General features: G+C 39.1%; 2 long non-coding RNA genes across 3 annotated transcripts in view; both read left to right on the top strand.

Moving 5' to 3' along the window:
• LOC110119561 overlaps positions 1-26912 on the top strand; it is a 93677-nt gene that overhangs the window by 54423 nt on the left and 12342 nt on the right. The window lies entirely within an intron of this gene.
• Positions 13770-22765, top strand: LOC125385598. Of its 2 annotated transcripts, XR_007225057.1 has the most exons (4): positions 13770-18430; positions 18632-18764; positions 18873-20750; positions 20875-22765. It is a non-coding gene; the product is annotated as an uncharacterized LOC125385598 (long non-coding RNA). The 2 variants fall into 2 exon arrangements; XR_007225056.1 differs by having other exon boundaries at positions 13770-18764.

Raw genomic sequence — 26912 nt, 5'->3', positions numbered from 1 at the left:
TAGGGTGGCGTATTCTGTTTAAACGATCTCGGGAAATCTATAATCGGCCATAGTGCATGGAGTCACTTATCAGCCGTCCAGGCAGAAGCACGAAGGATGTATGTCGGACGCGTTCGGTGTGTGTTCCTCCGGTGGCGTTGAAGAGGGCGGTAAGACACTCTCTTCCGTGCGACGGAACGGTAGGAGGATATCTCATTCAATACGGGTGTATTGTTCAGGTCTTATCGTAATATCTCATAATTAATATCTCTGCATTGTAGTATGGATGGATAGGCTTCGCTGCCAGAGCCAACTGATAGCGAAAACGTTTGTGCCAAGCAGCTCCCATTCTCTTCTATCTCCTTCCCTCGCACTCAGTCACTACCTTCATCTTTCCACTTCAAACCGGAATCGCATAGATCTCAAGAAACCGCTTCGTTTTCGAACCGAAGTTTAATACCTTGAGACCAGAAGGTGCTAGTTTCAAGCGTCTATAAATATTTATTCGCCGCATATGCTTTTGAACGTAACTGATAACAAAACTACTGTTTGCTAGGGACAACACTTTTTATGCTTTTAATTCTTTCAATATTGCTGTCGTTAATGAGTAATATTATTTTATCGAGTTTGAGATGCGAAAATCGCTTATCGATTAACTTATTGATTAGCTTTGCCACTTTTTCCCTTATAGTCGAAGATTTAGACTAGACTTACCATTTTCTTTAACCGCTACTTAAGTAAATCCTCTCTCGTTTTTCTTTTTACGTTTGCACGTTTCTCTTACAATATCAGCGACGAGGATCTGCACGTAGTGACAATGCAGTGAAATTCCATTCCATTCGATATAATTTTATCTGTCACCGGAAATACCGTCTGTCCATTGAGCGTAATTACATTTCGAGGTAAGATTGAGATCCGGCCGGATCCAACCGGCAAAACGCGTTTATACGACGAGTACGATCGTTCTGTGTATGTATCGAGCGTCGGTGTGCGGATGAGCGAGCGGTGTGTATGCATTCAATTACACAGTGAGTATACATGAATATATCTGCTGAAGGCTAGAAGGACTCTCGGCGTCTTAGAAACGCTATTGAGCTTACGGCTAGATACGAGAGCTTCCCTCTGATGTTCTCCTATTCTCGGCTGTTTATCGTTTATTCCCGACATTTGGACAACCGTCTTGGTTCGCGGGATACTACTGCAAGTCAGTCTGATCCTCAAAGCCCCGTTAACGCTGTGTTTCGCCCTACGAACACTGTGTCCTCTTGGATGACCAGTTGAATCGTCCTTGCAAGGATCGGTGAAAGGTCAGCGTTTCAATAGACCGGATAAATCGCGCGAAGCACCCGTTCAACGTTTACGTGGTACAACCACGCTCTGATTAACTCCATGGACACGCTGCTTTGATGTATTATCCAGATCTACTTAGGACACGACGGTGGTCCTGTTTCTACTGTCGTATAAATTACTGGTTGAATGAATGTTTCAACATGCATTGCGCGATTGCGTTTGCAACTTTCAGGCGGATCCTTGGATTTTATAATGCGCTGATGCTATACGATATTGATAACGTAATTAACTTCATTTGTGCAGATGTCATATGCACGACGAGTCGAAAGTTGGAGAAAGTTTTTCTTCTATCTTTAACAGTCACGCATTTTTATAATTTGCGTGTTTCGCAATAAAATCCAGAATTGGCGGCAATTAATAGGTCAGTGGAAAGACGCGTGCAGTGTCCCGAGCAACGTACCGGCTATCTTCCTTCGGGTATTTCGAGGCGTATAAAAGTCGAGGAGAGGAACGAGAGAATGGAACGGCAGGGGGTGGCAGGGGGAGGTGGTACAGAAGATAAGGCGAATCAAACCGTAAATAACTGTGGAACGGTGAAAAGGAAAGGGGTGAGCGGTACGGCGAAAGGGGGTGAAGGGGCGCGTAGAGGGTGGTGGGTACGACGCCTCGCCAGCTGCAAAACTCGCCGAGTTTTATAGTTGAATCGCATGACTCCAAATCTCCATACATTCCCCGGTGTGTTCCCTTCTCTTCTCCTCTCCTTTCCACCCTGTTACTCGTGTCTTTTTGCACGAACCTTCGTCTCACTTCTTTCCACCACCTATCCACCAACCACCATCGGCTCATATCTATTTTTATATCGCCATTTCTTCCTATGAGCTCGCGGCTTCCACTCCACGTAACGCCCTACGGCTCTTTGCGGGCAAACCGTTCTTTCCGTACATCTGTGTGCCTATACAGGTACGCGGATTTGTGTTAGAGATACACGAGCACACGAACGTAGACGAGAAACAGGCGATTAATTTCGTATTCCTAGATACTTTCTAACGTTCGCACGCCAGCCTCATACTTCATGGTTCCGCCGAGGCTCGGCTGTTTACGAGCACCGTCCTCTGAGAACAACGGCCAAAGAATTGGATGTACGTTCAATATATCTGGCCGAAACCTGGAATTACGAGGCGAGCCGGCTCCTAAGCGAATATATGGTTTGCGATCGAGCTGTCAGGCCATTTTTATTTTTGAAATACTCCCGGTGCGATTGGTTCAGTTAACATCTTTCGAAGAACGTGAGTTAACTTTAAAAATTTCTACAACTCGTTGGGTAATCGTAGAATTAGGTAGAGTAATAATTTTTCATAGAAATTTTCTAAAATTACGCGTTTAAAAATCATTTCGTCCAAGGTGTATTATATTACAGATTGGTCTTTTTATAAATATACAGATTTCTTTTGTAAATTTTATATCTTAGTCGTCGCTTCTATCAGATCGTGCGTCAGAGATGATAATATTGATAAAAGATGACTTCCAATGTTGAATCTTTGGCCCACGTTTTTTTGTAAACTCGAAACACACGCTTATAACCTCAGGTTATAACATTACGTGAAACAATCCTATGTATTTTACATATGAAAAATCCGAACTTCCAAATATCCCAATATTCAGTTTTTCAATTAATAATTTTGTTTTTTATATTCATCCATACCGTCACGCTTAACAAATATCAGTAAGATCACATACAGTCTCGTTTGTTAAAAGGTGTTGTAAAGTCGCACAACGGGCCGGTAATCGATTAGAGGCACGAGCACCTTCTTCGAGCAATGGAAAATGGAAATCGTTAAAGCAAAATAGTGGAAGCTCGGTATACGGCGGCGAAACGATAAGTACGTCGGGCACGATACGGCGAACGCTTTCAGAGGGAGAGCCAGTTATCTTTTCTATTTACGAAAGCGCGAGATACGGTTGCACAAGTCTTTCAACGCGAGAAATCGCGAAGCAAGTTTCCATTCGTCGGCTGATCAGGTGTATGTGGGGCGTGCGTGGCCGATAGAGTCTGTCGGGGGTTGGGGATGGCGGTAGAGGTTGCTGGAAGTGCACGGAAAGGAGGGTGGAATGCAGGCTGAAGTCGGTACTAATGCCGAAAGTTTTAACGAGTTTGAGTGATCGTGGTCGATGTAACCGCAACAATAATAGCAATAGTAATAATCATGCCACTCCTCTGGGGCGGTACGAACTTATCGCGTTGCTTGAAACACAGGCCTCCCTCGTGTTTCTCTTTCTCTCCGCCTTTCTCGCTGTTTCTAAAAACAGCCTAAGACATGTTTGCGCGTTCCTGGCAATTTTCGTCGGAACATTGATAATAAGTTACTATCTACGATGGGGCGATTGTGCGTGTTTTGCAACGGCATGTAGAAATCGGCGTATACAAACGCCAACTTTGTTTGAAACTAGGTATTACAATATACATATGTATGGAATGTTTCTCGAGATGCGAAGCAACAATTTTTTGATTTATTCCTTGCCCAAGAAATTGTATAATAATCGGATATTCGACTATTAAATACTCAACTAAACGATTATCCTTGAAAGCCCTATTATTAATGTTTCAAATATTCTTCGAATTATACGCGATTATAACGAGTTATAAAATTCGATCCGGTATATTACCATTAATAATTTTATTTCAAGAATCTTCGATACGATATTCAAGCACAAACACCGTTAAATTTCGAAACCATTTCTTATCTTCTGCTTACCAAAACGTTCCAAGAAACGAAGTACCTATCTATAATCTAAGCCAGTTTTAGAATCGAGTGTCGTAACTCGAGGAACCTCGTGATTTATCAACTTGCAGGATCTTTCCGAGGATAAGGACGATTTCGTTGTCTTTCGTGTTCCTTTACCTGATTGATCTGCCGTTTGCCACCCTCGGTGCAATAATCCTACTCCGAGTTAATACATCGGGCAAATGGATCGACGAGAGATAGGAAGGGAAACGAGCAACGAGGAGAAATAGAAATCGGAGAAAGGAAGTAAGTGCGCGAAGGGAAAAAGAGACGACGAGGAGCAACGAGTCGAGCCAATACATCACTCCGCGTTGGCTGTTCGGCGCGGCAGACCCGCCAAAATAGCAATTACCTCCACGGAATCAAATGAAATAAAATTGCATTATCTGGCATGCCATGGTGCGATCAATCATACACCCTTTAGTCGATTCGCGTATACTTGACTGTTCTTTCTGGATACCTGTCTATACCTGAGTGTGTGTAGTAGTAGCTGTGAGCGTGTGCGATATAGATTCCAATATCCTGGAGGAAGATTGAACGGATTTCGTTTCGCCTAGCTTCTGGTTGTTGATCTGAACGAGGGAATATTTCATACATGTAATGCATTTATGGTCGATGGTGGAAATTTTGACTGGTGGAAGAAAGATGCTTTTGAGTATTTCATTAAGAATCTTGTATTTTCCATGCTTTTATAGCTGCGAAAGATATTGCCACATGTCCTTGCTTTCTAATAAAACATTTTGTCATCAGGCTCTATACACATTTCACTTTTATAGTATCGAAGTATTATCAAACGATAAGAAATCTGTTTGGGTCTAATTAATTACTATGTAAACTATGTAAACTTTTTATTATATTTCATTCAACTGTACTTTTATATTTCGTATTAGCCAAAGTTCCTTCACCCTGCTTGCAAAAAGAAACGCGCAAGATATCCACAAATATTCGCGATCTCGCAACAAGAAATCACGCAAGTTCCAAAAGTAATCGTTGTCCGAACCTTCTCTCGTGGTCGCGTCGCGGACCATTACGATTGATTTACTGGCGTGTAATTCCGCGTAACGACGAATCCATTTGAACATCTCGATCCTCGGCGCGCTGCGAAGAGGCAACTCTCGTAGAGAAAGAGAGGAAGGGAGAGAGAGACAGAGAAAGAGAGCCTTGGTCTCCGTTGACGTTAACCCCGCGGCACATTTCCATTTGACGTCGCGGTGCCGCCGCGGGTAGACGGCGTCGCCGCGGAGTTGGTTAGCGTTAATTGTAATGCTTTTTGGCCCATACGCGATTACACGATGAAATAATCCCTCATTTATGAGTTAAGTGGTCTGTGGAACTACACGGCGCTTCTGATGAAATGCTTGTGGCAAGTACGCCGCCGGTCCTGAGGAGGGTCGTTGACGATGCAGGAGAAAGAGGGACGGAGAAAAGAGAGAACGTTTGAGTGCAAGCTAGAGAGCACGGAGCAAGGGGGCCAGGAAGGGGGTTGGGGGTTGGCTGGCAAACGGGGTAGGGGAAAGGGGACAGCAAACGAGTCAGGGTCGGTTGGGGGCGGAGGGGGTAGCAGGTAACTACGGTGCAAATCCTGCAACCCTTAGGCGACACGAAGCTTTGCTCGTATTATAATTATATTCTCCGTCCGTAAAATTGCAAATAATTAAGATTCGGTCAATGAGAGCGAGAACCGCGCGCTTTCCAACCTCTGTGCGCACGTTTGTTGCGACAAACTGGCGCGCGTTATCGCTGCTACACGCAACCACAGTCGCGAGTCTAATTTACTCTCTTCGACGCACCGAGATTCGCGATCCAATTCACTTTGAATTGTCGTTACAGAACCCTTCCGATTTTTCGCTCGTATTCCGAGGAAAGAAAGAGTTTCGGGAAATGTTTTGTCCTAGGAAATTTGTCTAATTGAGGGAAATTGTTCGGTGAGAAAAATGGCACCTGTAATCAATTCCTGAAATCGATAGTTTGTAGAGAATGATTTATGAACTCAGAGATTCCTTTCTCTATCATCTGATAATTTGTATTTACTACGCTTAGTGAGACACAAGATCGATTGAAACTTGTAACTTCTAAAATTCTAAAAAGAATTTCTGATTGATATCCAAGCTAAGTGACTGGTTAACATCGTTTCTCCACTATAATTCTATGTCTATCGATTGTCATGAAACGTAAATGATGTTTCTATGTTTCACTGGAAGTGTGAAATCTAATGATTTCTCGCTGAGAAATAGGAAAGATGAACCCTCAGGAGTTTAATGATCCATGGAAGAAAGTCAACGATGTTTTCCCGGTGAGATGCATTCGGAGCTTTCCTCGCGGAGATACTTTTTCCCCGCAATAATAGGAGGTATTATCCACTTATATCCTCGACTAAGTCTGACACACTCTGAAGGAAGGTGGCAAAATATGGTTTGAGGACACGTCGAAGAAACCTTGAATGATATATGGAGACAATATGCTTCCATATTTCTATCGCTGTCGCAGCAGGATTAAGCTTATACTTTTTCGCCATCGAATATCTTTGGCTATTGTCACGTACTTCTTGCACCCCACGGAAGACGCTCCCTTACTTTCTATCCCTATCTGGTGACATTCTATCATCGATGCTCTCTTCTTTCTATGTGTGACAGTCCAAGAAGTAATTCAGCGAAGTGATAAATAATCACGTACGACGTCATTTAAATTATTTTGTCAATATATGCTACCCTCTAAAAATTTGCGATCATCGTCATCAAAAAATGTTTAAGCATGTAGAATGCAGTGAGAGACAAAATTTGTCTTACAAGTACAGAATAACGTAGATATATTCGTAAACTTTTAAATGGTAGTGTATGTTGTTAGAAACATGCGTGAGATGTTTTTAATATGCAGCATTATGAAGTGAAACTTAATACTAATTGAAGCGTATGCTACAGGTTTCTTTCAGTATTTATCATTAGTACAATTATGCATATATTATACCTATGATATTTTACAACTTTTTATATCACAATATAGCAAAAAAGTTCATTATCATGGTTTATTCGTGATTCTATCTTATACTAATTAAATTACGATTTCCTATATACATTTTACATTTTTGCTCTCTTACATTCTATTTTACTCTTCCTGCGTTTTCCACTTTATTTTCTACTTTCGATGTAATGCGGTCTCGATGAAGTGAGCTTTAATAGTAATTACAAACCGCGAAGGTTTAACAAGATGCACATCAGATACGTGTAATTTTTTTTTACAATATGCGATCAAAAATAAAATATCGCATAATGCAGCGATTTTGAAGTAGCGTTTTATGATATAGCAAGCCAATTGCCTTCTTCCTCGCACACACTTTGATTCCTTTCACGAGATTGGGACACCAGCTGCACAATACGGTCACGTATACAAAGAGATGTTCGTGCAACAAAGACTTATAGCATTATCCTTCTGTCTGCTCTGATCTCTTCGAGGCAGCTGATAGAAAGAAGAGACGAGAGAAAGAGAAATCCCTTTGTATCTCGTGCGTACATCTATCCTTCTTTATTATTCCTATCTCTCTTTCTCTTTGCCCCCGTCTTTTGATCCATATTCCCAGTCTTTCTGTGTCTCTTGCCAACCTATCAGCTCACAGGCGACCATTAGTGGCTGCATGAAAGCTATTGGAAGCCCGTCTATCTTTCGAGTGGACGACGATTGCGAAGGCGTCACATTCGCTTTCCAGTTTTCTCGCTTCCATACTCTTCTGTTTCTTTTATCCTCCTCTTCTTTAACTGCTTCTATTTCCTTCGATATCGAAAATACGAAGAAATATGTTCCAAATTTTCAAACAGCTCCATTATTTTATTTTTACCTCTCCTATACTTGTGAATGATTTATACATCCTTGCTAAAAAAAACAGAGAAAAATGACACACGCAGAAAATATCTTCATAATCAACGGTGAGATTGAAATCATAAATTAATCGCTATTCAATTATTTCTATCATCCATTAACAATTATTGTCAATTCTGTGTAAGCATAGAGTCGTCGAGTTACGAGCAGTTTTACTACCCCTGTTTCTGCATATCGGTTGTTTCAAACGCCGGTTGCATGTCACGCATTGATACGTGCAATGTGACGTGATTGCACCAATCATGCGATATTATAATCAATAATACTCGTTATTAAAGCTAACTATGTACGTTCGTTGCTAATATAAGCGATGCACCGCAGCGCCATTAAGGGTGGCAGCGGTTCTCATTTCACTGTTGCAACCCTTACGTGGATTCAATTGTACTTCGATACAGCACAAACCTCTAATTTCTGAGATCAGACTTTTTAATCGGACTGTCAAAAGAAATTTCACGGCGAGATTACATGGATTAGGTACGAATGTGCGAATAGACTTTGGAAGGATTTGATCTGAATGAGGATCTCTGTGTAAAAGCAAGTAAATAGAAACAGGCAGTGCCAGCCAGTGCTCGGAGCAACGCAGTTTTAGACGTTTGAACGGTTGCACTATCTTTGCGTTTCTGCGTATCGTAGAAGATCTGCTAAAAATCTCGTGATACGAAATGTCGTGTAACATTACATGTTTTACATAGCAGATAATACACGGCTAAGGAAATGGGTACATTTTTTAAAAGTGTAATTTGTGAAGCTCCTTAGGTCTTTTACAAAAGAATAACAGACTTACGGTACAACGTACTTTTGTGTCGCACATTTTCCAGGAAAAAGATTAGAGTCTTCACTTCAGTAATTTTTACTTGATTTAAGTATATTTTAATTTCGTCATCCATTTGAATATTTGCAGCGCATACATTTCTGAATTTATTTATGTTATTAATGCATCATATTGCATTTCTAACAGAAAGAAAAAAATGCGGAACAGAAATCTGAAAAATTTACTGGAGAAAAAAATTATTGCCTTGCGATATGAGACATTAGCCCCTTTGTATCGTATAGCATAGCGTTAGCACTTAACAATATCAGCAATCAGCATCGGTGATGGTTCAATCTTACACTGTCGTTTTCGATTGATTTCTGGAAGGACAACGAGGTTGAAATTGGCCGTGTTTTCGTGAAGCGATGCTTGAGAATAAAATCACGGGTGACTCGATAGAAATTACTCGGGACACTTGTCCCAACGGGGACGCTGGATATCAGAGGTGTAGAGGGTAGTCCGTGAAGCGTCGTCATTAACTGCCAATCACTGCCATTCACCAGCCGAGAAGACGAAGATTGGAAAAGGAGGACGAAAAAAAAGAAAGGCAGCGCTGATGCTGAAGGGAGATTCTAATTATTTATTTACGAAATGCAAAGAGCGCCACGTTGCTTCGTCGATTTTCGTTTCTTTCCTCCTTCGCTTCACTATAGACGTATAAATCACTGTTTCTGCTGGAGTTTTCAAAGATTCGTACAAATATTCGATCATACAGTACACGACGAGCAATTAGTAGAAATACCTCAATAACTTACTTTTCCAAATTATTTTTATTCTCGCTTAATTAATTCTGCTTCGTCGTACTTGTCTCAGAACGAGGTTATTTGAAAAGAAGACAACCAATCAAATATGAACGCTTTTATAGCACTTGTTATCGATTGTCAAAAACTACTTTTAGAAATAGATAATCTTCCATATAAAATAACGATAAAAAGTTGAACGACTCCGATAATTGACCTAAATGTTATTCCTTACCCAATGGACTAATTATTTTCCGACAGCGTATCTTATCTTGCCAACATTGATTGGATCTTTAATTCCCCAACCGCAAATAAGGACAAAATTCGAAGAAAAAGCAGAACGCGCGGCAGGACGCAGGGATCCCGGGGCAACGATTTACTCGCAGCGTCGAGGAGAGTCGCAAGCTTTCAACCGCGGAATTATCAATTCCGGTTCCTCGGAGGATTTAAGGTAGTTTCTCGTTCTGTCGTCGGTGACGCGGAGATTGAGGCAGGTTACCGGTTGCAGAGGATTGTAGACATTCGTACTTCGTCCTCGTAGCGGTCCTCGACCACTCGGGGAATAAAGTACAACAATACGAATCGTGGATTGTGTTCGGAGGCCGTCGGGGGCCGTCGACGACAGTGGCAGCCTATTTACTCGGATAACGATGCTCTGGTTGACGTCGAACCAGCTCTCCCTCTCTCTCTCTCTCTTTCTCCCTCCCTCCCCTCTCCTTCGAACCATCCAATCTCTCTCTCTTTCTTCCTTTCGTTCATCGTTTTTCCGTTTTGTCTTTATCTATACTGTCATCTACCTTTCCTTCCATCCGAACAGCAATAGATCCTCTCTTTCTCGCTCACATAGACTTCTTCCACTTTTTCTCCTTGTCGCCGGCATTAGCCTCGCCCCCATTGTTCCACCATAAAAATGTCAGTCCGCGAATCTATAGTTCGGCGCGACAAAGAACACAATGAAAGATGTATGGAAATAGCCAGATAGGCAGCTACCAGACTTCCGACGACGGTGTACGGGCCGCGCCGCCAGGCTCAACCACTCGAATGCACTTGTCGTGCACATTTAAACGACGGTAATGAACCATTGTTGAAAATTATCAGTCCTACGTTCAGCTTGCTTGCTAATTATCAACGGAGGACCGAGCTTCAGCGTTAGCGATTCCGACACGGAACTACAACCTCCCAACACGTCGTCGTCTTCTGTAAAACCGTGTTGCAAGATTCTTTACATTCTAAGGTGTATCGATCCTTTATTTTCTTCTGATAATACGATAGCATACTTGACGTAGATTGGAGTTTCATGGAAATGAATAGTTATCATGACTCGCATTAATCTTGGTGTCAGTATCTGAGTATTTAAGTACTGATTTTCGTATATACTTTGAGAATCTTTTATATCGTTCTTGAAATACGAGATACAGAATCATCGTTAATTTTTATCTGTTAGAGCTTCTCGAGTCGAGTCGAACCTTCGAAATTCCTGTTTTTAGAGTGAAAGTTTTTATAGAGAGCCAAGATCGACGTGCGTATGGCACTAACTATCAATTTCAGTGTTGTATTATATTGTATTTGGAAGTAATTGTTTCGTCCAAATCGGCTAGAACTACGCTTGGTTCTATCGTAAAATAGGAAACTAGAAATTCCAATAGCAATTTATTAATCGAAGCATTTTGAATAATTTAGAAACGATTAAAGCTTTCTTTTCCTTCATACAAATCGATAAAACATATTCTTCGTTCAACTGTGGATACAGGGAACGAAAGGATCGTCACCATGTTATAAAAAATCAATAGAGTGATTAATATTATCGTGGAATCGCGTTTCACAAGTTTCATAGATTTTTCATGACTTTTTATTCGGCAGTTATAAAATAAAACCTTGCCGACCGTTGCCGGCAGAGAAACTTTGATTTCACTTTAATTTAACTTCATCGAGAGTTGGTCAATAGCAATATCTTTAATTGCTCGTCGGCAAATTCTACCAGTCGGTAATGGCACCCTTTATTGAAATTCGCGCTAGACTTTCTTACTTGAACACTTCACCGCCCCTTTCCTTTACGTGCAGATCCAATATTTTAATCATACCATTTCCGCCCTGTAGGAACTGTTATATTATTTCTGAACTTCTTCCTCTTTGCTGCTCTTTTTCACTGCAGCTAAAACGGAACGTCGATTTATCTGGAAATATTTCAACATTAACACGAACGACATTAAGTCGCGTTTAAGGTATTTTACACGAAATATCGATTATTATATTCTTCGCTCTTTAGAGTCTTGACAACATACTTCTAAAGTATATTTCAACATAGTTTCAAAAATTGGTGTGGTTATAGAGACTTGAAGTATTCTGACGTTAACGATCATAATATCTTGATCTTTGATATTTGTAATTTTATATCATGCACTGTTCTTCCATTAATATTTCAACAGAATAAAGTCGATGCCTTGTTTTACTTTTATCGATAAAATTTAAAAAAAAGGAGAATAATACTGTAAAGATTTTCTAATTTAGTAGAACTGGTTTCCAAATATTTTACCTTAACATTAAAATAAAGCAAATATCCTCTTCTTTCGAAACTTTCAATTTCAAAAAGCTTCACTGAACAGAAAGCGTTCCAAACTATTCCGTCGGTCGTATTATCAAAAAACATTCACCGCGCAAACGATTAATACGGTCCGTTCAACACAGTAGATATCTCCTTGAATCGTTGAAATTCCATAAGAGGAGAAACGTTCAGCCACGGAGAATATCTAAATGAAATGTTAAACGATTCTTTCGGATCTCGTCTTAGCACGATCTCATCGAACTAAAACGAGTCGTTCGTTCTTATGCAAACGTTTTAATCGACCGATCATCGTTCGTGGAGGTAGCTGCGTTGCCTGCTCGATTCGGGCTATTCTCGCGTGAGAAGAATAAAGAGGAAAACGGGGTGCAGCAGCCGGGCAGAGAGGCGAGCTTTCGGCCGAATCTCCAACGGTCTTATCTTAATTATTCCGAAAAGTTAATTAGTTTTTTCCTGCCGCTCCGCGAAAACCCTTTGAACGTTTCCGCGTCTGACGTGGACCTCGCGTTCAAGGAGAATCTCGGAATGAGAATAACCGTCCAATCGTGGTAGCTGGGCGGTGCAGCGGCCGAGTAATTCGCTAGGCGTACTCTTTTGTGCCTTTAATTATTCTCCCGGCCAAAAGGTGGAAAAAAACCTCCTCACACATGTTCCACTCGCTATCGCGCGAGTCGTATGTACGGGGGCGAATGTTAAAATTTCCTGGTATCGTTTTCCTAGATAGTATCCAACGGAGCCGCCGCGCCGGTCCGGAGCTCGTTATTCGTTTTAATATCGCGTCAGACGAAACAGATCCGCAGAAACAAAGGCGGTATATGGATATCGCGCATGTTCATAATTAGACCCCGATCGATGATGGAGCTCTAAATTTTGTTTGAAGGACTCGCGAACGTTTTTATTCGTACACAGGGTGTGTTGCTGGAAAAAGAGAAAACTTTGTTTGCGTGTGTTCTGAATGTGTCATATAAATAAATAAAATAATGTAAATAGTATAGAATTAGTTGTTGCGATGGATTTTATTTTCTATATCATTTTTCGTAGAAAAAGGTTTCTGCCTTTCTCTTGCCTTTTTTTTTTTTAATCACGAAAAGATTGAAATACACGAAATTTAATATTTTTACCTCGTAGAATTCTTTTTGTACAAGGTGTTCGGAGTATATTAAAAGTTTGTCAAGATCGTTGGAATTGAATCTTCGGAACATAATCTGCTGAATATTCATGTCTCAACACAGTTACCTCTCCCATAAACTGATACAGTATGTACTGAAATATTATTAGAAATCTATAATCAAATCTTCTTCCGCGATTTTTCTATTTAAAATATTGTAAACTACGTTCTTCTTGCAGCTTATAGTATCGACGTGAAAAAGATTTGTATATGCATCGAATTTATATAAAATACGTCTATAGCTGTAAATCAACAGCTTTCGGTATGCATGTATACAATTGTCCATAGGGACTAAACATGTGTCGGTGAACGGCTGTACACGCGGTTTACACGAACGTCACCCCTTGTTGGCGAAGATGTAACATCGGAGGGTAGACGCGAAAACTGAAGCGAGAGAAATTCGCAAGTAACTCACGATAGCGAGAATACCGTGTAAAATGACACGTTCCTTCTTGTCTGGAAATTTTCATTACACGAGATATTTTCATTTTGCAATACCCATCGTCGATAGGAAACAAAAAGACTTCGTACAAATCCAATGCAAAATTTTCTTCCGTATCTTCGCATATATTGTACATTCAAATATATATTCTCACAATAAAGTCGCAGAAATTTGCCAAATTACACATAATGTCACTGTATTAACAGTTTGAAGAAAAGGTGCGATTACGGTCCAAGTGTATTAATTAGAATTTTAGGAAATGACATTTCTAAAGATCGAAACTACTTTATAGACAGTTACTTGATACTTGTGTACCTGTTGGATGATGTTAGGATTGGATTGGCAAACTACAAACGGTCCTGCAGCCACGTGAACACGCATTACGAGTGTGGTGCTTTTTTAAACTATGGCACATGACAAAGGGTGTTTTTAGAATATTGATATCGAAGCTGTTGAGCTTTCAGGGGGTGAGAGAAACCGAAGGAGTGGGTAGGAATGGAAACTTTGAACGCACATACGTGAGACGACGCCAAACCCGACGACGCAAGCTTTCGTTTTCATTTCTTTTTTATCTTTTATTCGCGATGGACCAACCCCTTTCTCCATTCCATTTGCATTCGTGCACGCTGGCTTTTTTTCCTTGGGACGACGCGTTTCCAAAGGTTCGACACGTTGGTTCGTGTGATCTGACAATCTCTGTTCGCTTTCATGCAGTCTACTTTTATTTTTGTTCTTTTCTTTCCTCCTTTTTGTTTTTTAATCAACTGAAAGGCGCTCAAAGTATCAGCTCTCTGTTTCTCTTTCTCTCCTTGTTTTTCGCTGTCGTGGGAAAGTAGGTCCTGTTAAAATTGCCGAAAAGTGAATGTAACTAAAATAAGATCTATATGAATTTCGAACGACTGAACTTTTTATCATACTACGAATAACAATATGAATGGAACAGTCTTAAATGGGTGCAATCTTCTATATCGATTTTACGTTATTTTATTTGTCCAAGTAATCTGCCATCGATCAGGATTTATTTTTTGTAACTTTCTTGGTAGACAGTGTTGTGAATAATATTTTTAAAATGATGATTCAAAATGATGTCTAAAGAAACATGGCTCATTATAAATATATATATTGTTATTATCTTGTGCGAATGAATATATTAATTTCATTTTCAATGCCACTAATATCGCTAGACATATACGAAAATGTATATTTATAAACGCAAACATTCAGAGTACACCGACAGCGACAGAAATTGCCCTGAGCACAATTGATGCACCATGTTGTTCGATATATTGACAATGCCCATTTACGAAATTGCGAAACTGCCTTCGAATTCGAGGGTTCTCCGACGAGGGGTTCGGTTCCGGCACTAACATCTTTTACTGTCAGACCGCATATTCGATGTTTCCACAGTTTACATTGCTCCTCGACAAAGGAGGCCTGCTGTCGCGATTCTCGATGAAAAGACACAAGAAAAATCCAGCGGTAAGATGGAAATGATGGAACAGACATGAGAAGGGTGAAACGGGGTGACATAATGGTCGACGTGACAACGGCTGACTAGCATCCGATACAAAAGAACATTTCCATTTAAGTATATTGAAAATGTACACACAGAGAGATTTTTTCTATCGAGAACAAACAGAGAAAAATTGGCAGATTATTTTGGAAGGATTATTGGATTATTTAGTTAATCATAATCAAGATAATCGATCGCAGATTTTTGATCTTTTCTTTAAATTAGAGACTTTAATTAGAAATTTGAAAAACATTAATCGATATGCTATCTGACATAGATCGATTGATAAAGATATAGTATATCAGTAGTACAGTAATAAAGGCATAAAATAATACAAAATCAAATTCGTTACAGGGGGTTCGATCGAACACTCCCACGCTGATTTTCATTGATATACGATGCGATTTCAAAAAACATTTCCGTCTAGTGGAAGGGCAGAGCGATGGATGGGAGCAAGAAATTAAAGGCAATGACAAATTCACGTCGTGCAGATAATTGGAATAAATAAAGGAATAATGGAGGTAGGTTAAGAAAGGGAAAAAGTGAGCGGAACACCGCGAGGAGGAGCCGGGAGGACGGACGGTTATAACCCCTTGACATCGGTAATTAAATGAAAACAAAAAGGAAGTAATCGTACGGTCTCGAGGGGACGAGTCAAGACGGAGAAAGGAGGGAATCTGATAGGGAAGCAAGACAATGCCCTCTTGGTCGTGCAAGAATGAAATGTCACCCACCGGACACGGACCAGCGATTCGTTTGAATCGTCGTTCTTCCGGTCCATCTTTATATTCCCGAAGCCCTTTCCTCCTCCGCCTACGTCGAATCAACTTCCATCGATTCGATGGAAAATGTCGCGGATCGATCTTACCTTCTTTTCTCAATTATTCTATATACAACCTCTATCTTTGTTTCTTCAATTTATCTAAAAGAGGATCTACATAAATGTTTTATAATCTCAATAGGTACGTCGAATGTTTCAAATGGAAATATAGGAAGAGTGAATTTTCAATAATTTTGTTTACTTTCTGTACGAAAACTGTCGAAGAAAATTTCAAAAACTCTATCTGATAAAAGTGCTTGAAGACTTATCTTAAAAGACGCTTGTGTGTGTGTGTCCTGTAAAACATTTTGAAATTTCATTAGCACTGTAATAAAATGGATATTCTATGTGCAAAAGTTAGAAGCATTTATTGCAAACACATACATAACAAAATATTAACACTCAGTAGCAATATTAAACGTACAATTAGCGCTGAAGCTGATCTCACTAAATATCGTGACTTACTAAAATAATTTATAATTAATCGCCCAACAATCTGTATACTTGTAATAAATGCTTCTTAACTTCTTTGTACATTTTCGGATTCATTTCAAATTTAACTATCGTGATAGTCGGATTTAATTACAGTACAAAATATTAAAATACTTCGTGTAACACACGTAATATGTTCATAGGACTAGTCTTAATATATCGTCAGGACTTTCTACAAGTGTGGGGATACTTTCGTGAACCACGATACGTCGCGTCGATATCACGTTTCACCGAACATCGTTCGATACAGTGCAATTCAATTGTCCGTCGTTGGAAACGATTCGAAGAGCGCATTGAGAAAGCGAGGGCGCAAATCGACGTGGCTCTCGCTGCTTTTGACAGTGACGCATTACTTTGAAATCGTCTTGGCCACCCCAGCTCTTAATACAAGGCAGACAAGCCGCGCCGCCGACATCGGAAAGCGTTACCAAAGACATCACAGAGCGATCCAGAGTCGAGCAATATGCCATCAAATCCCCGTAACCATCAATATCTTTTCGTTCCCGGCCGTAGAAATCGCCCGTCCGGATCTCCACCCTTCTGGCTGCGCTGAAATGTTTTACATTGCAAAATCAATGCCGCCATCGAGGCCACCCTCTGTCACGATACAAAACCGACGCAGCCCTTCGTGGCGGTGCGGCGGCTGTTCCTACGATCTCTTCCGGTAAATCGCACAATTATTGAAAACGCGTTCCTGATCTTCTTCCCTCTTCCGTTTCCTATCCATCGGATACCATCCAGAAGAACGCGGTGAAACGATCTGCTATTAATTGCGTGATTCTTTTTTCCTTTTGCGCGATGCTTTTGTCGAACGAGCTTTGAAATGGAAGCGAACGTTCCTGGGACTCGTGTTCTACGTAGATACAGAGGTTTGTAAAATCTTTCAATCTGGATAAAGATGTCTAGAGAGTAGAAGAAGATGATATCCCTACAGGTTGTTTCGTGTGTGTTAAAATGCGTATGGAACAGATTTATATTGATTATATTGATTGGAAATTTGTAAAATCGTGACGTTTGATGCGAACCGCATTTTTATAGAATGCGTGTTTCGATGTTTTGCTAGAAGCGCAGCGAACTTTGTCAGAAGTCTTCCTGAAGAGTAACTCTCACACTTGGATGCCTTGATTCTTAAAATTCTGCAATACTAAACGGCGAAAACCTCACATTTGTCGTATCAATTAAGAGGTAGGAATATTCTCGAATTAATACAAAAGTTGAATGAATATTAATTTCGCCAATTTTAGGAATCCTACAAAGATATAATATTTTAATGAATAGAGGAAAATAATATATTGGAAATTTATTGTACTATTTTCCATCTATCTCGTAAACTAGGAAAGAATTATCTTGAGACCAATTGGCAATTTTAATAATTTGAATTTTCAAGCTTTAGAAGATTCTAAAAACGTGCAGTATCTACATCGTAAATCACGCATAATATTCAATGAGTAGATCTTCAATATTCAATTCAGTACCGTGCAATAATATTTCGAATTCGTATATACGTATTACATCATCGCGTTTAAATTATTCGCGCAATTGAAATGATTTCCCTGGCAAGCTTGCTTGCCGGGCTCGGCGCGCATTTGCACGAACATAGGAACGTTCGGTGAAGTCGTTACGTTTGATCGCCACGATTCATGGTATAGTAACGCGTTATCTGCCGGTGAAGTCGCAAATATTCCACGGTTCGATGAAGCACCGAGAAATTGGGATGTGCCGGATAATACATTATGCACCGTCCAATCTCGCAGGTGATTTCCCTCGAATCGAGAGAGGCAATCACCCTTTTTAAATACTCAACGGTCGGCTCGAGAGGACCAATAAAAGCTCACTTCGCGGATTGGGTAATAAAGCTCCAATCAACGGCTTAATTATTCGATTACGAGTCGGCCTGGCAAGAAGGATCGAGGAACCCCGGATCCCTGGTTTGTTTCCGGCCAGTGGATTACGGAATCGAAGGTAATTAGAAATAAATAGTAACGAATCCCTTGTTCATTCTCCCCTGCTTCTCTGGTTATCTTGCTCTTATTGCTTTAATTAAAACGCAACGTTAAGACACCAGGCAATCTTTGTTCTTTTCTTTTTAGGAAGAAATGTTTCCAATCTGTATATGTTGATTTTACTGAAATTTACGTAATATTTTATGCTGTTTGTTTCTAGAAGAGTATACGTAATATTTGACGTGTATTATTTTTCGTTGGTAAAAACCCGTATTTAGGGGTGAAGACAGTCCTCAAAGTCGAAGGTCCGAATTACGTTAGAATTAGACGGTGTACAGTGGAATATGTAGCAGGTATTTTATTTAAGATATTTAAGGGAGTTATGCAAAAATAATTAGAGGAAAATCTTTGAGAGATCTGTTCAAAATTTGAATCTCACTTTTGTATGTTATAATTTACAGAGTAAATCTCTTTTGAGATCAAACAACAAATACAATTGAAAGCTAAATATGGGAATATCGACAAAACCAAGAGACAATAAAATTGTGGAAAGAAGATATTCGTCGCGAAACAACCAAATGCTAATAGTAATCTTAAAAAGTTCAAAAAATAATAGACGGACATATATACAATGATTGACTTAAAAGAAATATAATAAAGAGCGTAAAAAATGGGAAATTATTTTTGATTGTCTAATTTATTTAAAGCTTACTACGTTCAAAAATGAAAAAAGCAAAGAAATGCAACCGCAAGTCCTTCCATCCGGCAACTGTAATATCGTCGAACTATTCGTTAATACCGGTATATCGATATATTTATGACTGTCCCTAAGGAATTTATAATCATCGTCGTCTCGATAAACGATAGAAGGGAGAAAACATTATAGAAAGGGTAGGGGGAGCAATTCGATCTGGCGGCATTAATGCAGGTTTTAATGATCGCCGATATATCGAGGAGAGCTTTTGAATATCGTCGCGTACGGGAAGACGAATCGTTTCTTCACGGAGCTTTATTAAATCCGTGTTCTCGGAACGCGAGCAAGCGCGAGGATCGTTCGAGAACGGGGCGTTAATACGTTCGACAATTTTTATGCTCACGCTCCGGAGACATATTGGCGGCTTTAATGCGACATAAAATTTCACAGCCCTGTCGGGCTACCGACAATATATATCGGCGCCACCTATATTGAAATACATATTTCATGCGGACGCGATCATCGCCGCGTTTACCTTTTTACACCAACCCCATCTGAGCTTCCTTCGGATATTCGAATCACTGAATCACTCGCCACGTTCGAGGCTGTTAACGCGCGCCGGGGGTGTATCAAAAGTCATATTAAATTCATGCATCCCGACGCGACCATCGATATTCCGTTTGGTCCACGTTTTGTAATTTTTACAGGAAATGACCTGTTTTTTTTATTCGCGGCTCCGCTCTTTTCCTTTCTTCCGTTAATTTGTAAACTATGAGAACTTTAGGTATGTTTCATGAATTCTGTCGTTTCTTTGTTAACAATTTTTGACCAAGTGTCAAGCATATCTTCTTTTTTCGTTGCGCACTTTCCCAACGGTTACTTTATCTTAAATAAGTGTAAATTTAAACAGAATTGACCAAATGCTGAAAGAACGATAATCAAGAGTGTATTAGTTAAAATAGGCGTGGTTAATACTGAAACATTGGTTACATGCATTTAGATAGGATACAAATACAATTCAAATCACTCAACAGTTTCTTAGCTATTTTTTAACTTATTTTAGTTTGACAAAAAAGTACTTAATACAAGTTATATATTTTACGAAGTCTGAGATAGCCAAATAAATTTATCAAAATCGGACAGCGTTACTCGGTTCCCCGTGCATTCGTATTCATTTGTCGTATGAAATAGCAACTTTGGTTTTTGCAAAATTGAAATTTGTCGAAATTCAGACCGACAGCATAGCTGCTTGCTAAATAATTACCAACGTTGCGATCGTAGACCGAAACGCTTCGAAGAAGCTGCAACTACAATCATGCTCTAAGCTAACAGCCGTCCATCGAGATATTCGAACTTTCATGGAGCACAGTTCGACTCGTGGAATATGACTTGAAAGTATGAATTCTGACGGGTGGCTGAAGACGAAGTTGCGATGGGTGGGACCGGTATTCTTCTTCGAGGCGGCGTTTCCCCACCAACTTTATTAGATATTTTCTTCAATAGGATAGAAATGCAAATAACAGTTGTCAAGTAACTTCCTCCCGTTGAGTGGAAGAAATAGACGGGTCCAAGACGAAGGACGGACGAAGATCGACTGAAAATGGAAGATAGGAAGACGATGTCGGAGTACCAATATTGAGTCGTGGTAAAAGTCTGACTTTCTCTCTCTCTTTCTTCCTCTCGCTTTCTCCTTTCCTTTCTTTCTCAGATACCATCGTTCCCTCGTCAGCGAATATTGTAGAATATTGCATTTCAAGATTTCCTTTTAGGGCACAATCGGACGCATTAACCCTTTGCCAGACGAGAAGAAATTCACCAACGATCTAGCTTTGAGGAATCTGGCAACTGAGGATGGAGGTTCTGATTTTGCGTGGCCGCGAAAAGTCCATTGAAAGCATTGATATGAAATAATTGAAGTAGAAAATATATTTTATAAAAATACGTAGATAGTTAAAACAAAAGAATCAGCTAATATAGATAATTAACCTGAGAATGGAAGGATAGTATAGGAAAATACGTTTTTAATTGGATTAATTACTTCGTATAAAAATTGTATAATGTGCATAATAAAACATATGTACTACTAATATTAACAAAAATGATAAGTCTGTGAAACGGTATAATAGGAACGAAATACCAAACGTGTGAAACGACCAAGGTTCAGATATCGAGAAGAAAAATCCCTGGAAACATTGATCAGTGTGTCAAAGGAAAAATTGTTATAAAGACGGAATCCTAAAGGTATTAGAAATCTGCAAATCGAGAAGAATAACCCTTGGTAATTTCAATTCTCTGTCGTAACGTCATACGATATAGGAGTAACCAATTAAAATTGCCACGATCACGCTTCAAGCGGATGGATTAATTAAGTTCAGCGACAGCTGTAGAATGTAAAGTTATTAGTACGAACAAGTTGTCCGCTATGCGTTCCGAATTAAATGACGATTCACCGATACAATTGGTAATATCACGATCATAGCTATTCTTGACTCTGATTCACGCTCCTAAATGAAAGAATCGTGAAACGGCTGGAATTCTTTCGTAAATAATTAAAGAGGTCATCTTTGTGTCGCAACCACGCTCACACTTTAAAAAGAATAAGACGAGATAGATATATTTCTTAATGTACTTTAATATGTGATTAATTAATAGAAATGGTTGAATTTGAATTTCTAATTGCTCGAATATAATAACCAGGCCTATTCAAGTTGACGTATTTAGATAATTACGAGAATACGAACATTGGAAAAACAGAATGGTTGGAGAGTTCGAAGAGTGACGAGACATCTAAACTGATTTCTCTTCTTCCGTAGGAACAATTTTGTAACATCTTAATTAATAATTTTATAATATTTACGAGAGACTATTTCCTAATTACCTTTTTCTAGCTTGCGCACTTTGATAACGTTGAAAAAATCTGAAATAACACACAGATAGGAATTACACAAACGAAGGGTCGGTGAATTTTTAGATCCTGGCAATTTTACTTTATGTAAAAAAAACGATGATAATTCGTAAGAAACATACTTCAACGGTTACTCAGCCGCGAAAATATTTTGCTGAATCTACATTTTAATTCCGATGTACGTCTTCGGTCGGCTGAGTAAACGGAGGAGAGAGAATAAACGTAGACGGGGACTTTATTCGATTTGCCTTCATATTTTTGTAAGCTGCGGCTCCGCTCCGTTTTCATCTCGCCTTTCTCGTGAATTTTATAATTAATTATCTTAATGCATTCGATTCGGCGTTCCTTCCATTTTCTCCGGCCGCTGTTCTCCGCAAATCCCGGCGAAAGATGCCTGAACGTTTCCTCGCTTTTTTCCACCAGCGGAACGTGATTTCCGTTTCCACACTCTCGTTTATCGATTATTTCCGAAGAATGCTTGACGAGAAATAGCTTTATTTCTGTATTAATCTTGGATCGGCTATAAGCGAACAAAAGTATGCACTTTTGTAATGGCGTTCCATGCGGTATATTCTGATATTCCGAAGACAAAGCCGCATTAATAATAAAAATCGACTGTATAATTTTTGTAATTTTTAACAATTTTAATATTTACTGTACTCTTTTAAAATAAAATTTTAACGTGGAAGGGGTTGCCACTGTTTTTAATACACTAATTATGTAATACTTTTTAATTAAAATTGTGTGTAACTAAAATTAAACAGACACAAATGTTTTTGTACTGACCATCGTTAATAATAATGCGAGCGTAGTTTAGATGATGTAAATAAATATTTAAAAAGTAAATAGCTTGGTAGATGCCCACTACTATAAGCAGCACGTTGTTCCTAATTTATCATCTGGTGTTCATCATCTGTTCCTCATTTATCACCAATTTCGATTCGACTCTTCGCGTCCACGCGGTGACATCCTTGCCAATAATACACCGACTAAAAATAAAACGCTTTATAATCAGTCGGCCGTTCTCAATGATTGAAGCCCATTCGATGATGACGTAACCGGGTGTGACTGTTCGCGAGCCGATCACGAACAGCATGAATCGTTGGCGCGTGCCATAATTGACACTGAGACCGTGCAAGAATATCCGATACGATCATCTGGGGTCAATTGACTGCGATGACTAATCGTGGTGTAAGTCAATGACACGAAACAACTCTACTGTTCACCTACGTTTTAAACAGTTTCGTTTAACACGATACTGATTGACCTCTGATTAATCGACCTCTTCGATCCTACTTCCTGGTTTCACGAATCTTACCTTATTTTTTTATGATATCGAAAGAAATCTACAGTGACCATATTAAGGATCGAAGCAATTTTGTAGAGGAAGACGCTTGATTCATCTAAAATTTGTTTAACGATGCTGAAGCCAGGAAATTGTACAGACTGCAACCATTGTTAATTCATTATTTCCTTGTCAAATTCTTCCAAATAGTTCCCACGGTTTTGTATTTAAAATAGATACAAATACAAAATTCCAACTCGTCATTTATTTAACATGTTACAATAGACGTGAAATTTGACTTAATCGCCACACCTGTTGTCGTTACAAGCATGTTGTTACGTATCGTATCGTAACGACTTTATTTCTTTCCGTTTCGACAGTCGAGAGATACACACGCGCGAACTTCGAAGTGTAAAATATGTCGACTATATCCAAACAAACTATTCTTTCTGTCAAATTACAATATATCAATCTGAAAGAATCATCACGTTCTGTAAGAGAGCAGGTGTCCTATTGCTTTTAAACAGGACTGTACGTGGAAAAGTATCGCTAACAGAAATATCTGATAATTTCTCTTAAATGAGATGCATCTGTCGCAAAGCAACGATAAAATATTGATTATGGTCTCGTTCGCAAACATGCAGACTACAAGAGAAAGGTGAAGCTGGCAGGCTAGTAGAGGGGGTGGTGAATGGAGGGTGGGTGGATATGGGGTGCGGTGCCTTTGTAGGAAGTTTGAAAACTCGACGAGTGGATTAATATCGCGGAGTTCTCGTTACTCGTTGTTGATTTTGTCTGTTTCCACCCAACCACCCCAGCGAGACCCCTGAAACCCAGCCCACGGTTGCCACCCGGTTCTCTCTTGCATCCTGAACCACCCCGTCTACCCGTTTCAGGCTGCCATCCTCGCGAGGAGCTCAAATGTCTCTAATGAACCAGCTTGTGTGCTTATACCCGAGTCTCCTCCAACCGCTTTATACTGCCGTTCGTTCATAGGATGCACGGTAAGTAAATAATGCGGTGTAAATAAAAACACCGACTGAAGTTCCAGGCCACAGGCGACCGCCCTTTTGCTCCGCTCGCGCTTCGATTCCAGGCTACACCGGGATCTCCATGTGGATTTTTTTACCCCAAGCGTAAATCTCGATGGAAATTTTAGAAATATGCACAATCGATAAAATGACACATTAGAAATTCTCCTTTAAAGAGAATGGAGCATCAGGTTTTAGTTTCGTATAAGGATGCCTAGGAAGTTGATAAATGTTATTTTACGTAGATTGGCTAACGAACGTATTTTAACACCATAGAAAACTTTTGTCTTGAAACTATGAAACATTTTAGAATTCCACTAACACCGTAATGAGAAGCGACTATGTGGTGGTTTTATATTGATACAATTTGAAATCAATTCGGAAATCCGTATAGAAATTATAAATCATTTACCGAAGACGTATGTTTAGTATATAATTATAGTATAATTAGTGTACAAGTTGATCTTAGACGTCTATTAAGTTTTAAAGATAGTCCTACTGAATGTTGTTGCTTGTTAGTGTAATTGGTAGTTATTTAAATATTTAATTATATATAATATATATATAATATTTATAATTTATAAATTATATATAATAATTATTATTTAAATACTTTTGTGGTCTCTGTGAAAGATATGTTCGTATTGAATATCTTGTAGTTTCTATAAAATTGACAAATGTTTTTTGAGAGAAATATAGTAGGTATAAAATTGTCGCAAAAGTTTCTTTCGTTTTATAAGGAAATAATAAATACACAAAATTTGTTGTTTTACATTATTTTGTTGAATTATGTATAATCCATTTTGTCCTGTTAGAATACAAAACATTGGAAAAACGTCTATTGGAATATAAAAACGTTTGGGATAACCTAATATATCTCTTGTATAAAAATGATATTCGTGTACTATCGAAGAATAAACATACAAAAGTTGTAATATGTAATTTTAATTCATTTTTATATGGAAAACTATTTCTTTTTCCATTGTATAATATACTTAGATTAACGTCACTTATAATATAACGTTCTTTGCTCAAATTAATATTTTCGTTAGTCTGTTTCTTTACTTTCTCTTTAATATTTACAAATTGTTCTCGGTTTGAAGTTGGCAAATCTTACGACTACGTATATTAACGTTCCATCGGAGGCATCGCGTTAGCTTTTCCACATTCGACAGTTCCCGTTCCACGTTTTTGCACATCCAGCACGCTCGACGAAGTGTCTACCGACAGTATTACTATTAAAAGTTGCAGCCGACGTGAATTTTTCACAAAGGAAAAAGTATTCGGCGCCGCCGCTCGTATCTTCTATATTAAAACCTAATATGCGAGCAGGTAGACACGTAATATCTATTACAGAGTAATATCACCCTCGAAAACCTTCCGCGAGTACTTTGTCACATTTATTGTTCATATTCGAGGGGTTCCCGCTGCATTAAAGAGACTAACGCTCGCGATGGATGAAAAATCGGTAGACGACTGAACAGTTTTTCCTGGATACGCTCGTTTCTTTGATGTTACTGGAATTTTTTTAACAATCGACTGCGTAAATAGAGTAGTTTCCTTATAATCATCGTACCTTCGTTCAATAGAATTTTTTGTTTGGAATTTTTCACGGATTAATACGTAGATTATTCGAAAATGTTAATTAGAAAGATTTTAAAAAGTCAAATTGGTATTCGATGCAGAGAATGGTTGAAGTATAGTAGAATTTCAACTGAATAAACTAAGATGCAATCATATTGAGTTTAGATTGAAGACGTTTTTAATCTAAACTTCGCTTCAATTAGGATATCAATAGAGAAAATGGAAACAATGGAATCATAGTAAAATGGAAACAACAGCCAATAATACAAGGAATATTTAGCAGCTGAATTTGCGTGGTCTGATTAGTCCTCAATCAGGAATTCATTTTCCAAATTTAAGTAGGTAACTCCAAGAAGCTTTATACGATTATATATGTTTTGTATTTCGTGGATACTCACAGCGAACGGGAATAAGAGTTATGAACGTCGACTGTGGAGTGAAAGAGTGTCGTAAAGCAAGAACAGGAAGTGCAGCGAGCAGAACCCCGCAGCGAGCGATAAAAATTTATATCAGGGTGTTCGCCTCGGTCGGATAGTGAATTCAAACAGGCGTGTAATTGGCAGTATCGTAAAAAAGACTGAGAAGATCGAAAGAAAAAGCGAGAGGGGGATAGTGAACGGCGAGTCGAAGAAGATGAAGAAAAATACAGGCGCAAGCCGAAGAAACGGAAAGAAAGGAAGCTCGAGGGGCCCGTCTGTCCTCATAATTTTTTATCCTAAAACCGCTCCATCGCTTCGAAGAGCAATATTGTTAATATGCAAAGGAGTTTCGGAAAAATGGGGTGGCAAGGAATAAGGAGATAACAGGGACGCCCTGCGCCCCGAAATTAACGTGCGCCTCTCTCTTCCGAAGATTATCTTGTTCCAGGAATATTACGCGCTTGCTTACGGAATATCGATATCAAAATGTCCTTTATAAATTCGCGTTAATTCTTAAGCTCAACTTTAAACGCGTGTAAATTCTTTCGGGTAAATTCTATGATTTATTTAAATAGTTAAAATT

The sequence above is a fragment of the Bombus terrestris genome, chromosome 9 (assembly GCF_910591885.1).
Source record: "Bombus terrestris chromosome 9, iyBomTerr1.2, whole genome shotgun sequence".
NCBI classification, from domain to species: Eukaryota; Metazoa; Arthropoda; class Insecta; order Hymenoptera; family Apidae; genus Bombus; species Bombus terrestris.
This window is presented reverse-complemented; position numbering and strand designations above follow the sequence as displayed.